Below are 18,472 nucleotides of genomic sequence, written 5' to 3'. Positions count from 1 at the left end.
TTTCCCAGCATAACTCCGTGAACCATTGACTGGGTTGAAAGCATTCCCAAGTCAGCCTGTTCACAGGCACTACCCAACCACATAACTCTTTGAAAAGCAAGAGTTATTAAGATTTTCAAGGAAATGCCAACCAGTACTTACATTTCTTGCATCACTTTCCCCCATTCTCTTCATTAAGTCAAATGACTGATCCATAAAATTGGTTATCAGCACTGAAAAATTCTCTGATACTATCTGCTTTAGGCTGCCTCAGGCAGACTTTTGGAAATGGTCTGCTTTCGCTCTGCAGTAGAGGTGATAAAAAAGGGCCACCAGCTGAGGAGAAAAAGTTCCAACTCCAGGCTTGATGAGGCTATAAGCCACTATTCAAATCAACCAAGCACTCCAGAAGTCTTTTATTAGTCTTTTTTTTTTTTTTTTTTCATTCTCCAGCAACTTTTATTGGTCACAGAATGTGAAATTATGTGCAGCACCTGGGGTTTAATTAACAGTCTCATTTATAAACCAATTCAATATTCATCTTATTTTTAAAACAACGTTTGCTTTTGAATAAACTGATATGTAAAACCAACACGCTCCTACCCCATGCAAAAGCAAGCAGCTTGTAAACCCACTGTTAAGGAGACGCTGGATGAAACACCAGAAGTTTTACCCACACTTTCACCAACCCACTCTCTCTGATCCATCAGCATGTCAGGACCCCTCCTGTCTTCGGAGCCTTTGCAATCATTTTCTTTGTTCCAGTCTCTCTTCTCCAGAAAGTTCTGTGGCTTGTCTCCTCTTCCTCTTCAGGTCTTTATTTATATTTCACTTTCTTAGTGAACCTGCCCTTGGAAGCCCCATCTAAAATTTGCAAACCACTGTACACACACCACTTCCTCTCATCCTCTCCTTATAATTTTCTTCTCACTATAGAGTATATGATGTATTTTACTTATTTACTGCCTGTCTCCCCTTCTATAATACAATGATACCTTCATGAACACAGGATTTTTTTTATGTCTTGTTTATTGCTGCTGCTGGAATAGTACCTGGCATCAAGTAGATGTGCCAGACATATTTATTAATAAATAATTGAATGAACTATCGATCCAACCTGTAACTGTCCTCACATGGTGATAACACAGGTTCCTAGTTGCACTGCCTGCTTTGAAAAGAGTTACCGATCTGGCTCTAACAGCCTTCCAACTGGCTTACTTTTCTATTCCTGCCGTAACAAATTACCACAAACTTTGTGGCACAAGGCAGCAAAACGTCATTGTCTTACGGTTTCGTAGGTCAGATGTCCAACACGGGACTCAGTGGGCTAATATAAGGTGTGGCCTGGCTCTGTCCCTTTCAGGAAGTTTTAGGGCAAGATTTGTTTCCATGTATTTTTCAGATTCTCTAGGTCATCCCCAACCCCAGGAAGGTGTGTGGCCCCTTCCTGCATTTTCAGAGCTGGCAATGTCACCCGGCTCTGGCCCTTCTTCCTTGGTTACATCTTCCTCTGACTCTCTTTTTCTGCCTCCCTCCTTATGTGAGACCCATGCAGATAATCCAAAACAATTTCCGTATTTTAAGTTCATCTGGTTAGCAACCTTAAATCCATCTACAACATTAATTTCCCTTTGTCCAGCAACTTAACATATTCCTAGATCTCTGAGATGAGGATGGGGAACTCTTTGATGGCCATTCTCTCTTCCCATCACATCATTCTCTGGAATAATCTAAGAAATGACAAGACCTCTCCCATCACTTTCATAGCTGTGATGTTTCTTATCCAGATCCACACTGAGCCCTTACATTTGCTCCTGTCATAAATCCTTATTGAGGTACAGTACAAACTTCCCTAGACTTAGAGGCGGAAGACATTCACTGAAGATCCTTTCTGAAACTGACCAACTCAGTTACTATCACTGAGACTCCCTTTTCTCAACAGAAAAATGGAAATAACAAAACCTCCTGACAGGGCTATTATGAAGATGAAATGTGGTAATGTTTATAAAAGCTCTATAAATGTCAAACTCCACTCGATGTAAGGGATCATTATTATGATAGACACCTCTAGCACCAAGGATACCCCGAGTCTGTACTGATGGTGGTTTTGATTGTTTTGCTCCCTGAAAGGAATGATATGAATTATCACTTACATACTTTGGACAAATCAGAAAGGAAATAGACAGTGCTACTCACAGTACAAGTCCTACATTACCTCTTCCTGGATTATGATGACAATATTGCACAGACAATCCAAATGTGAACAAGAATTTGGTTTTTCCTATTTGAAGGTTCTGAGTACAAACTGAAGCAGGGCAAAGGCTAACAGAGTTTTGCTAAGAGGATGCACTGGTCATAGCAAACACCCTCTTCCAACAGGACAAGAGATGACTTTACACATGATACCACCAGATTGTCAATATCAAAATCAGATTGATTATATTCTTTGCAGGTGAAGATGGAGAAACTCTATACAGTCAGCAAAAACATGACTGGGAGCTGACTGTGGCTCAGATCATGAACTCCTTATTGCCAAATTCAGACTTAAATTGAAGAAAGTAGGGGAAACCACTAGACCATTCAGGTATCAGTTCAGTTCAGTCACTCAGTCGTGTCCAACTCTTTGCGACCCCATGAATTGCAGCATGCCAGGCCTCCCTGTCTATCACCAACTCCCGGAGTTCACTCAGACTCATGTATAACCTAAATCAAATCACTTACAATTATACAGTGGCAGTGACAAACAGATTCAAGGGATTAGATCTGATAGACAGAATGCCTAAAGAACTATGGACGGAGGTTTATAATATTGTACAGGAGGCGGTGATCAAAACCATCCCCCAAACAAAGAAATGAAAAAAGGCAAAATGCTTATCTGAGGAGGCCTTACAAATAGCTGAGAAAAGGAGAAGTAAAAGGCAAAGGACAAAAGGAAACATATACCCAGCTGAATGCAGCATTCCAAACAATTTCAAGGAGAGGTAAGAAACCCTTCCTAAGTGAACAATGCAAAGAAATAGGGGAAAACAATAGAATGGGCAAGACTAGAGATCTCTTCAAGAAAATCAGAGATACCAAGGGAATATTTCATTCAAATTTGGGTATAATAAAGGACAGAAATGGCATGGACCTAACAGAAGCAGAAGATATTAAGAAGAGGTGGCAAGGTGGCCACCTCTAGCTCACCAAGCTCCAGCAGAAGGAGAAGGCAGGTAAGTAAGGAGGTCTCCATACCATGGTACATACAAAGCAGACTGCCAGCAAGTCAACTGGTGATAAAGCCCCAAAGAAGCAACTCGCTACAAAAGCCACTGGCAAGATGGCACCTTCTACTGGAGGGGTGAAGAAACCTCCTCATCACAGGCCTGGTACTGCGGCACTCTGTGAAAGCAGACGCTATCCGAAGTCCACTGAACGGATTCTCAAACTTCCTTCCAGCGTCCGGTGCGAGACATTGCTCAGGACTTCAAAACAGATCTGCGCTTCCAGAGTGCAGCTACTGGTGCTTTGCAGGAGGCAAGTGAGGCCTATCTGGTTGGCTTTTTGAAGACACCCACCAACCTGTGTGCTATCCATGCCAAACATGTAACAATTAAGCCAACAGACATCTAGCTAGCATGCTGCATACGTGGAGAACATGCTTACAAATTGACTATGATGGGAACATTTCATCCTTTAAAAAAAAAATCTCTTTTTCCTGTTATTGGTAGTTCTGAATGTTAGATATTTTCCCCCCATGGGGTCAAAAGGTACCTAAGTATATGATTGCATGTGGAAAAATAGGGGACAGAAACCCAGTATTGGCAGTTCTTCCATTTTCATTTGTGTGTGAATTTTTAATATAAATGCAGGGACATAAAGCATTAATGCAAGTCAAAATGTTTCAGTGAACAAGTTTTTCAGCAGTTCAATTTTATAACGATTATAAATAAACCTGTTAAATTTTTCTGGAAAATGCCAGCATTTGGATTTTTTAAAAACAAGTAAATTTCTTATTGACTGCAACTAAACGGTGTTTGCAGCATTTTTCTCATACAGTAGATTCTGTCCACTCATATACTTTGCTAAGTGAGTTGTCCTACATGCAAGTACATGTTTTTAATGTTGTCTGACTTCTGTGCTGTTCCTGTAAGTTTGCTATTAAAATACATTAAACTATTTAAAAAAAAAAAAAAGAGGTGGTAATAATACACAAAAGAACTATACAAAAAAGAGCTTAATGACACAGATAACCACGATGGTGTGATCACTCACCTAGAGCCAGACATCCTGCAGTGTGAAGTCAAGTGGGCCTTAGGAAGCATCACTATGAACAAAGCTAGTGGAGGTGATGGGATTACAGCTGAGCTATTCCAAATCCTAAAAGATGACGCTGTGAAACTCCTGCACTCGATATGCCAGCAAATTTGGTAAACTCAGCAGTGGCCACAGGACTGGAAAAGGTCAGTTTTCATTCCAATCCCAAAGAAGGACAATGTCAAAGAATGTTCAAACTACTGCACAGTTGCACTCATTTCACACACTAGCAAAGACATGCTCAAAATTCTCCAAGCTAGGCTTCAACAGTATGTGAACCAAGAAATTTCAGATATTCAAGCTAGATTTAGAAAAGGTAGAGGAACCAGAGATCAAATTACCAACATCCACTAGATCATAGAAAAAGCAAGAGAATTCAGAAAAACATCTACTTCTGCTTCATTGACTATGCTAAAGCCTTAGACTGTGTGGGTCACAAAAATACTATGGAAAATTCTTCAAGAAATGGGAATACCAGACCACCCGACCTGCCTCCTGAGAAACCTGTATGCAGGTCAGGAAGCAACAGTTAGAACCAGACATGAAACAACAGACTGTCTCCAAATTGGGAAAGGAATACGTCAAGGCTGTATATTGTCACCCTGCTTATTTAACCTGTATGCAGAGTACATTATGCAAAATGCTGGATTAGATGAAGCACAAGCCAGAATCAAGATTGCTGGGGAAAATATCAATAACCTTAGATATGCAGATGACACCACCTTTATGGCAGAAAGTGAAGAGGAACTAAAGAGCCTCTTGATGAAAGTGAAAGAGGAGAGTGAAAAAGTTAGCTTAAAACTCAACATTCAAAACATGAAGAGCATGGCATCCAGTCCCATCACTTCATGGCAAATAGATGGGGAAACAATGGAAACAGTGACAGACTTCATTTTCTTGGGCTCCAAAATCTTCTGCAGATGGTGACTGAAGCCATGAAAGTAAAAGACGCTTGCTCCTTGGAAGAAAAGCTATGACAAACCCAAAGAGCATATTAAAAAGCAGAGACATTAGTTTGCTGCAAATGTCCATCTAGTCAAAGCTATGGTTTTTCCAGTCGTCATGTAAAGATGTGAAAGTTAGACCATAAAGAAGGCTGAGCATCCAAGAATTGATGCTTTTGAACTGTGGTGTTGGAAAAGACTCTTGAGAGTCCTTTGAACTGCAAAGAGATCAAACCAGTCAATCCTAAAGAAATCAATCCTGAATATTCATTGGAAGGATTGATGCTGAAGCTGAAACTCCAATACTTTGGCCACCTGATGGGAATAGCTGACTCATTAGAAAAGACCCTGATGCTGGGAAAGATTGAAGGCAGGAGGAGAAGGGGACAACAGAGGATGAGATGGTTGGATGGCATCACTGACTCCATGGACATGAGTTTGAGCAAAGTCTGGGAGATGGTGAAGGACAGGGAAGCCTGGTACACTGCCATCCATGGGGTCACCAAGAGTGAGACAGGACTGAGTGACTGATCAAGAAATTAACCCCACCTACAGCTTCCCAACATCAAGGGGAAATGACTTTGCCTGTCCCCTAGAAAGTCACTGAAAGAAGTTTTAAGCCACTTCTTTAAATGGGGAGCACCAGCTTCCCAATTGTGTTTCCAAGTACAACTCTCATGGTTCCTTCTTCAATTTCACCTTAGAAGGATACTACAGGGAAGACTCTGAACTTCATATTCACAGAAAAGAATTGCCAACCTGAAACATATTTAACTGGGTACTTCCCCTAAGGTAGTTGCAACTATTGCTTTTATGGAGCCAGGTGAGGATTTCATAGAAGCTGATAAATGTTCTCAGGGACAAAAATCTGACTGTGAACTTCCTGGCCTCTGGTGGGTCTTGCCCAGATGCAAGCTCATATCACAGGAGTCAATGAATTTCACACCATTAGATGTGTTCCAATAAATCAAGGGCTTATATAAATCCCAGAACCTGCTTTTGTGGGGCTCAAGCTACAACCAACTTAAACCTCCACGGGGTGGATGTTTCACACATTGAAACAACTTCATAAAAATACCATGGGAGCTGGGCCATTGGTGATTCCATGCTGCCTGATTTGCCAAGAGGGGAGAAAGTCTTTTCTAAGCTGAGAGTCTTTGAGCAATGCACATCTGTCCTCAGTACTTAGGGGGGATCAGTTCCATTTATTCTCCCCTTCAAGCTGTAAGATTTTTTAAAAAGACCCCATGGATAACCCACTGCAACTAGAAAGAACTGCTAATTGGATCAAGAAGTTGAAGGTATATGACATGTTTATATTGAATTTCCCTTGAAATACTCTTGGATTTAGAAGATAAAGGCAAAGAGGACTTGGCAATGTGAATTTTTGCTGGCAACAGAAAATTTCAGCTCAACAATTGTTTCAGAATAATTATTTTTGCCAAATACAGCAAATATCTCTGGATGTACCCAAATCGAATATGGTAAGGGTAGTATTTCAAATTGCTTCCACTTTGTATGCTAAGTCACTTCAATCATGTCCAACTCTCTGTGACCTGATGAACTGAGGCCTGCCAGGCTCCTCCGTCCATTGGATTCTCCAGGCAACAATACTGGAGTGGGTCGCTGTGCCCTCCTCCAGGGGATCTTCCTGACCCAGGGATAGAACCTGAATCTGTTACATCTAACCTGCTTTGGCAGGTGGATTCTTTACCACTAGCGCTACCTGGGAAGCCGTTTCCACTTTAGTCACTCACTAAATACTCAGATGGCCAAAGCAACCAATAAGCTCTTGTAGTAATAAATGGCTAGTCCATTTTTCTTTACCAATTTACCACAGATTCTGGTAGTGAAAAAAAGCTTCACAGTAAAATATTAATTTAACTCTATTAGGGAATTAATTCATATGTTTAAAAAGAAAATTCATTAAATGTTTCCCTGAGAGGGTTATTATCTACAGATATGTCTGAATTTTCTAAATTTATGTATGTTTTCAACTAATATAATCTCTTATTTATTGCAGTTTTAGGAGCAAAATTGAATAAAAGATAAGATAATTTTCATCATCTAGATTTTTATTCTGTCATCTTTATATCAATTCAAATCTGGTATCCTCTAAACTTTCCTTGGCAAACTCAAGTAACCTCTAACTACAAATGAAGTAAATACTTCCAGTCACTAGTTACAAGGTCACAGTTCCTAAATTGTCTATTTACAAATGTTTAAGTTCTTTCTTTGAGGACGGAGCAGCAGCAAGGTCTTGACTTTGGCAGGGTGCATGAATATCCACGGATCTGGGGGATTCTATGGTCTGCTTTGAGTCAAATATTTTGTCAAAAGCAAAACCAGTTCACCAAACCAAGGAACTCCTGCTGAAAAGTATCAACTCTCTCACATTCTTATCCTCAGGGGGAACCCAAAACCCAGGGTTGACTCTTGAGCGTCCCATGCAAAGCAAGGACATCAAACCAGTCAATCTTAAAGGAAATCAACCCTGAACACTCTTTGGAAGGGCTAATGCTGAAGCTGAAGCTCCAGTACTTTGGCCACCAGATGCAAACAGCTTACTCTTTGGAAAAGACCCTGATACTGGGAAAGTTTGAAGGCAGAATAAGAGCATGACAGAGGATGAGATGGTTGGATGGCATCATCGATTCAATGGACGTGAACTTGGGCAAACTCCAGGAGATAGTGAAGGATAGGGGAGACTGGAGACGGTAAGGGGCAGGGAAGCCTAGAATGCTGTAGTCCACGGGGTCTCAGAGTCAGAGATGACTTGGTGACTGAACAACAAAATGCTCCCAAAATGATCCATAAGAACCCAGACATTTTTACAAACGGCTCAATCCCAAGACTTTTACTTGTGTTCCATTTCAAAGTACTAGTGCAGTAGGATTCTCCTAAACCAAATCCTGTTCAAGTAAAGAGACGATGGTGAGGTCCCAGCAAGTTCCCCAACCTTAGTTCTGAGAATAGCTGTACCAGTAGAAAGCAGACTGCCTTCATCAGCTGAATAACTTGTTGAAAGCCAATCAACCACAGACAGGTGATTATTCTAAGGTACTTTTAAAATGTAAGGTCTTTTTTAATTTGGGGAATCTTGGCTTCTTTTCTTTAAGACGGTCCATTCCACAACAATGGTTCATAATTAGATCTATTTATTTTGACAGTCCCTACCTCCTGATAAAAGGCCATCTGCAACATTTCAAATTAAGGATTTTTCCTACAAAGAACATTATTATTCACAACGTGAAATATTGAGGCTTGAAAGAGAAGTATAATCAAAGATCACAACATAAAATTCCATTATCACGGTGTCTGGTTTTGACTCTGCTTTCTCAATTTAAAGAGGAAGAACTAGAAGTAAATGTAATAAGTACTGAGGTATAAAGGATGGGGGGTGGGGGGGTGGAACTGCTGAGTCAGACTGCAAACATCTCAAGAGCAAAGAGTGTGCCTTTTCTTTTTCTTCATGTCTACAAAGCACAGTGAAAACTGAAAGTGAAGATTGTTCAGTCGTGTCCAGGTCTTTGCGACCCCCTGGACTGTAGCCTGCCAGGCTCCTCTGTCCATGGAATTCTCCAGGCCAGAATACTGGAGTGGGTAACTGTTCACTTCTCCAGGGGATCTTCCCAACCCAGGGATCAAACCCAGGTCTCCTGCATTGCAGGCAGATTCTATACCATCTGAGCCACCAGGAAAGCCCAGAACACAGTACATGATCCATTTTGTGTCCTGTTCATATATGGTATCAAGATTAAGAAGGAAATAAAACACAAGCAAATGAAAAGTTTTCACCTTCTGCTTCAGCATTCTTCTACTCTACTTGGCTGCCTCTTTCACAAGTTATTTGAGCCCCTTCCCAGTATCATACTCCCTGGGCTTGCTTATCACTACCACCATGACCACCATGTAGAGACACACAGGTTGTCTCCTGCCCCAAGATCCACAGCTGAAAGGCGCAAGTGAGAGCTAAAACCTAGTCCACAGTTACGAAGAGAATCAGCTACTAGTCCCCACATGGAAGGCCTTCTTTTTGTGGACTGCTTTGCAAATGACAGAGGCATCTCACCTCTGTCATTGTTGCTGGGGAAGTTACTCAATGCATTGGCTAAATCGAGTCAGGGAAAGTGGTCAGAGTTGCAATGACAGTGGTAAAAGTGGCTGCCAAATTTATGCACCTGATACCATCTGGACAGACCAACCCATTTCCATCATGTCCTAATCAGTTCATCTCCAGTCAGGTGGTGACTTTGGTTGCCATTTCCTGAATGGCTGGTATGTTTGCTGTTTAGAGCAGGAGGTGCCCAGCTCAGAGGATCAAACCTTGTCTGAGTTCTTGACAGAACTATTATACCAAAGAACCAGCTTCTAAAGGGTGCCCTGAAAGCCTACTCCGCATTGCAGAAACTCCCTCTATAACACCTCCCAGATCAAGTCAACCGACCTCACTTGAACACATCCCATGAGGGGGCATTTGTCCAAAAGCAATTTCACTTTCAGAGAAAGTGAAATTATATGAATTAATTTAACCCCCACACCAACACTGAGAGGGAGGGATTATCAGTGCCCTTTTATGGGTGAACAAAAGAACTCACTCAAGGCCACATTGCTGAATGAGGATTTGCACTTGGACCTGCCTGACTCTAGCACCCTGTTGGTAATCATGAAGCTCTACCTCTGAGTGTCTAACCATGTATCTATCTCCAAATTACAATGAGACATAGATACCAAAATGGAAATTTCAGGACACTAAAATTCCACGATTTGATTACTTACACTAATGAGGGAGGGTTCCCAGGTGGTGCCAGTGGTAAAGAACCCACCTGTCAATGCAGGTAGATGTAAAAGACACAAGTTCGATCCCTGGGTTGGGAAGATCCCCTGGAATAGGAAATGGCAACCCATTCCAGGATTCTTGCCTGAAGAATCCCAGGGATGGAGGAGCCTGGCGGGCTACCGTCCATGGGGTCGCACAGAGTCGGACAGGACTGAGCATACATGCACTCAATGAGGGAGGAAGAGGTGAAATTTATGCAATTATTATCTCACTTAAATAACTACTTTTCATTTCCTTCCATCTGATCCAGTCTAGGCCTATTTTATAGCTACACTCTCAGAAAGTAGGTTCATGCCTCCATTTCCAACTTCTAGGGGTGGGGATGTGAGAGCTCAAGGGATGAGTGTAGGTGTTGCTTACAGAACATCTGGGTGTTGCTTACAGAAACTTCAAGAAAGTCATAAAGTAAAATAATTTTAAATGTCAACTCTTTATCTTTTTCCTACTTGAAATATAGAATAATAAAAAATGTTTTAAAATAAAAAAGATGTCAGCAAAAGGGAAAATGAAAGGCTCAAAGGAATATGTGTGTGTGTGTGAGTGTGAGTGTGTGTGTATGTGTGTGTGCGCTCAATCATGTATGACCTGTTGGGACCCCATGGACTGTAGCTCGTCAGGCTCCTCTGTCTAGGGAATTTTCTACGTAAGAATACTGGAGTGGTTTGCCATTCCCTCCTACAGGGGATCCTTCCCATGCCTCTGGATAAAATGAGATGATGATGATGTGTGACTAAATACTGGCTTCCCAGCATCTGAGCCCCTGCCTACATTTGGTAAATTTCCTGCCCTCTAGGTCTCTCTGGGAAACAAAGCCACTTCAGTAAAGCAGTCAGAATAGCCAAATACTTGCTTTTCTAGCCCCTCTGGTAACTATGGCACAGGCGATGAGCTAGCCATGAGCAACAAGACACCCTGGAGCTTCAAATCATGGGCTTGGTGATTCGGCGAAAAGGGAGCCTTTGTTCCGCTGGCTGAGTGGGTAGCAGTCAGTTGCCAGACCAGCAGCGTCAACAGCTCTGAGCAGCAGCACCCAGGGCCAACACCAGCAGTGGGCACACAAGCCAGCACGTCGTGTTCAGCGAGGGCAGCAGCCATGGCTCACCAGGCTGCTGGTTCTGTGGTAAGACTTTGACTGTGAATCTGGCTTCTCAGTTCCCACCCATACTCTAAGTCTGGTGCCTGGTATGTCACAACAACTCTACCAGATGCCTGATATCTTTTAGGAAATTCCTTTTATCCCTAAGCCAGCCAAAGTCCATTTCAATTGCTTGCCTCGAAGATTCCTAAGGGATACATTATGTAATAGGACCTAAATATTTGTGCTAAATCAGAGCAATAGCATCAAGCCACATTAGGAGCTGCCACTGAATCCATCTCAGCATGTGAGCCTTATCCTACCTTTGGACCTGGAAGATCACAAGAATGAGCAGGCTCATATTTTTATCATTATTATTATTATATCATGCAGGGACCACTTCCTCAGAATCTCACTCATTACAGAAGAATGCAGAATGGGAAAGCAGAACTAGATGAGAATATGGTTCAAAAGTCTTTTATTAGTTTCTCACTATTCTTAAATGTAAATTCTTATCAAACTCCATGTATTTAATGACATATAAATTCCTTGTTGTAATATCCTAATGTAAAATGTACTCATTCACGGAACTAAAAGTGAGAGTTATGTAATATTGTGGGTAGAGGGGTGAAGACTATTGAATGCACAAATTTCTTCATGGCAACATCACAACACAGCATCTGGGACAAAGGCATTCTATGCTATTTTAAAATAGAACCAGTCTTTGTAAACAGGATAACTGCTATGGAGTTCACAGGGCTTTATTATACAAAAGCTGTACTTTAAATAGATGAAAATTACTTTAAAAACTATCATATGCAGTAAAACTGTCAAGAAAAGCAAGGACATGATAAACACAAATTTCCAAAAAAGTGGTTCTGAGGAGGAGAATGCAAAAGGGGAAGGGCTTATATTCCAGGAGTCAGTAGTGGATTCAGAGAGGCTTATTTCATTATTAAGCTTTAAGCTACATGATACAAACTCTTGAATGTGTGACATAGTTCATAATGAAAAATCTAAAGACACAAAGGACAAATCATGAGAAAACTAAAAAAGACCGGGTTTCAAGAACATCTTCCTTCAGTTTACTTAATTGTTGAAGCACCAAACTCTTAATAATAGAGCCCCTGGAGCAAGCACACAGTCCTTCCCTTAAGATGAAAAACAGAGGCTACATGTTTTTTGCATTAAGACCACTGGGCAGCTAGAGGCCTGTGTTGATAATCAGTTGCAGGGGAAGGTACTGCTCAGCATCGATCAAGGGCAATGCAGGGTTCTCAGTAGCCTCTCCCTCCCCAGCCTAGGGATCCATATGCTAAACGTGAGCACTGGCTAATTCTTCCTCTTAACAGGCATTTCCTGGGAAACTCCAACCCTGCAGAGACCCCACCAGGCTGCCCAGCCTCCAGGAAGGTGCCGCTTGTTACAGACCCTGTTTGTAGTGTCTGCCTCAATCAGCAGACACGTCTGGCTCAATAAACTGACATACTCTGCCCTCACCCCAGCCACACCTTATAAGAAACCCAGAGAACTGCCAGAATTTTCGTTAACCTTTCAAAACACTAGAAATGAGTCTCAATAAAATCTAAACATGAGTTCTCAGAGTGGTAGGGGAAAGCACAAAACTCTAACTCCTCATCAACCAAGTATAAAAAAAAAAAAGGAAAAAAGCTTACACTGGAACCCAGACAGCTGGAAAATACAACTACATAATGACTTCAGATCCTTAGTGAACGCTGAGGAGGCCACAGTGGTAACTGGTCTTTTGTACCACAAAAGCCTGGAAATAGCAATAATGTGAGAACAATAATTTCATCCATGATACCCAGAGGCAAAGAACACTAAACTCTAACAAGCAAGTAATATCTACAGAACACCCTGGAGGTTGTGTGCCAAACTTGGGGGAAAAAGTATAGATTTGATTGTCTGGAGATCTTATGGTCAAATCTCAGTTCTACAACTTTCCCCTGAGTCTCTTTCTCACTAGTGTCATAAAGGCAATAATCTCCACCGCATGGAGCTGCTATGAGGTTTACATGAGACAACGTATGGAAACATCCACTGTGGGGCCTGGCACGTGCAAGGTACTCAAAAACGGATCACTCCACTCCTGCTCCCTGGAACACCTACAGCCACAAAGTGCTGCTTCATCCTTAACTACCACGGGCCAAGCCAGTCTCTCCAGGCCCAGAGCTTCTGGCAGTCTATGGCTGCAACCCTGTTGACAGTCATGCCTTGGGTCCTGCAGCAATTCTCCATAATATAATACACAAGCCCTCGTGGCATAAGAGTGAGTACCCAGGGCTGATGATCACAGTTAGAGGAGTAAATGGGCTTCACTCCAGGCCCACAGGGTGGGTGATCTTTTGTTGATGTTCTACATCTAGTCAAACTCCTAAGTGGTATTTACAAATCAGATTGAACTCAGACAAAGTTATCACCTTAAAACTATCACTGTTAATCCCTCTTCACCTTCTTGGTGTATCCCTAGTGCCCTCATAAGCAGGCACTCCATGACCATATTTGATAACTGCTCCCTGTTCCTTCCCTGATAGCTCAGTTGGTAAAGAATATGCCTGCAATGCAGGAGACCCTGGTTTGATTCCTGAGTCAGGAAGATGTGCTGGAGAAGGGAAAGGCTACCCACTCCAGTATTCTTGGGCTTCCCTGGGGACTCAGCTGGTAAAGAATCCACCTGCAATGTAGGAGACCTGGGTTCAATCCCTGGGTTGGGAAGATCCCCTGGAGAAGGGAAAGGCTACCCACTCCAGTATTCTGGCCTGGAGAATTCCATGGACTGTAGAGTCCATGGGGTCACAAAGAGTCGGACACGACTGAATGACTTTCACTTTCCCTGTTCCCTGTCCTTCTGGCGCTATCCCTGTGGTGCCACCCTCCGAGACCCACCAACCCAGAACTCTGCTCATGCCTCACCACAAAAACTTACCAGCTTATTGTCACACTTATAGAATTACAAATCAAACCATTGACAGGAAATCTACTCTCCATTTAATCAATGAGAAACCATGGCCCTGAGGCCCAGGGATGTGATGCCAGATGCCAGGTAACACTGGTGCCAGGTTTGGAGGCCAGACCCTCTGACTCCCAGGCCAGAGCTCTTTCGAATACACAGCACTGCCTTAGATGGAAGCCTCTAACCAAGGCACACCACAACTTAATGGACACCGGCTCTGAAGTGACCATTGCTTTTAACAGAAACTGTTAGACAAATGGGAAACATGCTAAGTCACTTCAGTCATGTCCAACTCTTTGCAACTCCATGACCTGTAGCCCGCCAGGCTCCTCTGTCCATGGGCTTCTCCAGGCAAGAATACTGGAGTGGGTTGCCATGCCCTTCTCCAGGAGATCATCGCAACCCAGATATTGAATCCATGTCTCCTTCAGCTACCTGCACTGCAGGCGGGTTCTTTATCGCTGAGCCACCAGGGAAGCCTAAATAGGATGAGTGATAAATGGGATGAGCTTAAACTTCAAGACAGCTGCCAAGGCCAGTGGGAAGATATTTGGGGTTAAATAAAATGACTCCCTCAAGTCATTCCACTTAGATGACCACCTATCCTTCCAGGAAGTGTTCTGCAGATGAAGGAAAATGGGGCCTGTTTCCCATCCATCTATCTGTTCCATGAACTGTTGCTGAATGTTGAATGTGTACACAGTGTATTGTTATAGGGATTGAAAAGATGACTCCTGCCCCCTTTATTCACACTCTGTGTGCCAAGTATTACACTAAGCCTGACGTTCTCTGATTCAACCTTCACAATAATCATATGAAATAGATGTCTGTATCCCCCATGTTGCAGACAGGGAAACTAGAGAGAATAGAAGTTTAGTAAGCACCTGAGTCCCAAGTTTAGTAAGTGGTGAGAGTGGGACTAGAATCCAGTCTGCCCTCCCCCACAGCCTGTGCCTTCATCCGCTTCCTAGTGCCCTCTCCCCACAGGTTCATGGGTGACCTTGGTTGGTTTAGGGGAATATCAGGAAACTCAAATAAGAAAAAGCACATGAAGCAGTGAGCACAGTACTTAGCTGACAGTAAATGTTTTATCTTTTTAAAGTTGGATGAGACAAGCCATTTCATAAAACTTTTATTTAGCTTGGAACTCAAAGACACTTAGGTTTGCAATGACAATATTAATATATAAATGGCAGAGAATTTTGCTGTGACCTGGTCATTCTGTTTAATCTGTCTGCAATTTCACATGGATATTAAAAAAAAAATTCTAGAGATTTTCTGGTTCCTACAGTCTGAACAGCAATATTTTGTGTGCAAATACCCCCTGTCATTCCATTCTCTTTTGTCTGTCTACATACTTATTTATGTGAAGACAGGGCCACTTTCATTCCTCACTTAAATAGTCCACAGGGAGTGGGTGGAGTTCAAAGAAAGCCTGTTGAGTCCCTGGCTGAGAGTTATGAATGTTGAGTAATGATCCTTTTACTGGGAACAATGAGTTTGTTAACTTGAGCGTAATTAAAATTAGAGGACTTCCCCTGGGCTTGCATTACCTCTCCCTGAGTGACAATCAAAACTCTCTGATGGCAGGTCGCTGAATGCAATTTCAGGGGCATGGGGCTTCTAGCGGAGCTTTCTGCTCCAGAACCAACAGAACCTTCTGTGATGACAGAAATATTCTTTCTGTGTCTACTCAGCCAAGTACAGCAGCCACTCGCCACCCATGGCTACTAAGCACTTGAAATGGGGTTGAGTGGCTGAGGAACTGGATTTTTAAATTTAGTTCATTTTAAGTACTGTACAAAGCCACATGCAGCTGGTGGCAACCATGTAAGACAATACAGTTCTAGAGGAACTGATGGCAGGAAAGTTGATCTATGGAGGACAGAGCAAGGCTCGGTCACTTTATGTTTTCGTTTCTTGACAGATCTTTAACTACCCAGAAGCATGACCACAAGAGGGCCTGGATCATGCTGGAAAGAGACCAGGTTGTCTATAATGTTCCTCTTCTCTCCAATTCTGGGATTTCTTCAGGTAGGACCTGGACCACCATCAGAACAAGAGAAAGTAAAGGGACTTTGGAACCTCTGAATCATCTTTTTACAAAGGAGGAAACTAGAGGTCAAAGAGGAAGCCCACTTTCCCAGGTCACATGATGGAAGAACAGTAAGTCTCCTGACACAAAGTTCATGCTCTTTCAAGTAAACTTAGCTAACCAGTTATGACCAACCTAGATAGCATATTCAAAAGCAGAGACATTACTTTTCCAACAAAGGTCCATCTAGTCAAAGCTATGGTTTTTCCAGTAGTCATGTATGGATATGAGAGTTGGACTGTGAAGAAGGCTGAGCGTTGAAGAATTGATGCTTTTGAACTGTGGTGTTGGAGAAGACTCTTGAGAGTCCCCTGGACTGCAAGGAGATCCAACCAGTCCATTGTGAAGGAGATCAGCCCTGGGATTTCTTTGGAAGGAATGATGCTAAAGCTGAAACTCCAGTACTTTGGCCACCTCATGCAAAGAGTTGACTCATTGGAAAAGACTCTGATGCTGGGAGGGATTGGGGGCAGGAGGAGAAGGGGACGACAGAGGACTAGATGGCTGGATGGCATCACTGACTCAATGGACGTGAGTCTGGGTGAACTCCGGGAGTTGGTGATGGACAGGGAAGCCTGGCATGCTGTGATTCATGGGGTCACAAAGAGTCGGACACAACTGAGCAACTGACCTGAACTGAACTGACTGAAGAATATTTAACTTGATTGTCCAACTGTCCCAAAAAAAAGGAAGAAATAGCCTTTTTAACCTCTGGCTTAACCTGTCTTCTCCCCATCCTCATCTCTAGAACATCCTCACCAGTTAGTGATTATTATTCTCAACATAGAGGTTACAGATTACTGATTAAGTATCTAGCTCAAGAAACAGGTAGTACAATATGAATTCAAAAGCAAATTGGGCTTTAAAGCCTAGGTGCTTTCCACCACATCCCACTTTCTTCTCACAGCACCAGCTCCACCTATTGAGGTTCCTTATTCTTTCCAACAGATGGGCTTGAAGTGGCTCTTCATGCAATAGATCATCTTGCACATTTTACTTTCTTTTCTATAATTTCATTGTTAACAAATGACCAAAAAATGCAATTACCATCAGTGAGGAAAAGAATCAAGATATTTCTTCCTGAATCAAAATACCAACAAAATGAAATTTAATATTGGTGCCAAAATAATTGGTAAGCATCCCCATCCAAATTTACTCCATTCCTAGGGCTTCCCTGGTGGTCCAGTGGTTAAGAATTCACCTGCCAATGCAGGTGACATGGGTTCAATCCCTGGTCCAGGAAGATCTCACAGGCTGTGGAGCAACTGAGCCCATGTGCCACAGTTACTGAGCCCATGAGCCCTAAAGCCCATGCTCTACAATGAGAAGCCACCACAAGAGAAGCCTGCATATCGCAACTACAGACAGTCCCTGCTCGCCACAACTGGAGAAAGCCCGCACACAGCAATGAAACCCAGCACAGGCATAAGTAAAATAAATTAATAAACTAAAGAAACAAATCAATCAAATAAATAAACATATTTACCCCATTCCTACCAGCTGTCAACAGTGGGTCCGAAGTGTCTATGTATGTATCTTCCTTTTAAAATGTCCATGTCTAAACGTTTCAAGTACAGGACTCTTACATGGAAAATTAATTTTAAAACTAAAAGGAAAAAGAAGAGGGACTGGACACAATGAAGGCGCTATCCCATGCTCCTTCAACTGTTTTCTCTATCTAAAACAAAAACTCTCGATGTGCTATTTATATCAGTCATAACTCTTCTCTGTTTGAGATGCCACATCTCCAGTGATTAATGGGTATAGTCTAGGATTCTAATACTGTCTACCCTGATCATAAATTGATACATAGTCTGCCGCAAATTCCATTTGAGCTCATGATTTTCCTGTAAATGCACCCCAACATAGCTGCCACATTCCTAAATTCTGGGCAAAATTGATGACTGTGCTCCACTATTTGATTATTGTGTAGGAGCTTAATGTAAAATCCCCAAATAGCAATAATGTGATTGCAGTTCTTTACTTCATTGCTGGCTGCTTAGTACTCTCAGCTTTACTTTGGCAGGCTGTTTGATGAAGATTAATCTCATTTTCTTTCTATCTGCTGTGTTAATAAAAATAAGCATTCTTGGGAAAATAGGACTACGTGGCACAATTAGCTAATACCCATTCCTTCTACTTCTCATAAATTATGTTGAAATGAATAGCAGTAAAAGTGAGTTCAGAGATTTCAATCTGCTTCCCAGTGGCTGGTTTAAAAAAAGTACCCTAAACTCAGCCTGCTAAGGCCTTCTCACTCTAAGAACCA

General features: G+C 42.2%; 1 protein-coding gene and 1 pseudogene across 1 annotated transcript in view; one reads left to right on the top strand and one right to left on the bottom strand.

Annotated features, from left to right (window-relative positions):
- Positions 1–18,472, bottom strand: part of PDE4D (phosphodiesterase 4D) — a 1,572,172-nt gene that overhangs the window by 1,479,230 nt on the left and 74,470 nt on the right. The window lies entirely within an intron of this gene.
- Positions 3,215–3,591, top strand: LOC113879135 (annotated as a pseudogene).

The sequence above is a fragment of the Bos indicus x Bos taurus genome, chromosome 20 (assembly GCF_003369695.1).
Source record: "Bos indicus x Bos taurus breed Angus x Brahman F1 hybrid chromosome 20, Bos_hybrid_MaternalHap_v2.0, whole genome shotgun sequence".
Classification (NCBI taxonomy): domain Eukaryota; kingdom Metazoa; phylum Chordata; class Mammalia; order Artiodactyla; family Bovidae; genus Bos; species Bos indicus x Bos taurus.
The sequence above is the reverse complement of the archived record's forward strand: the minus strand, read 5'-3'. Positions and strand labels throughout refer to the sequence as shown.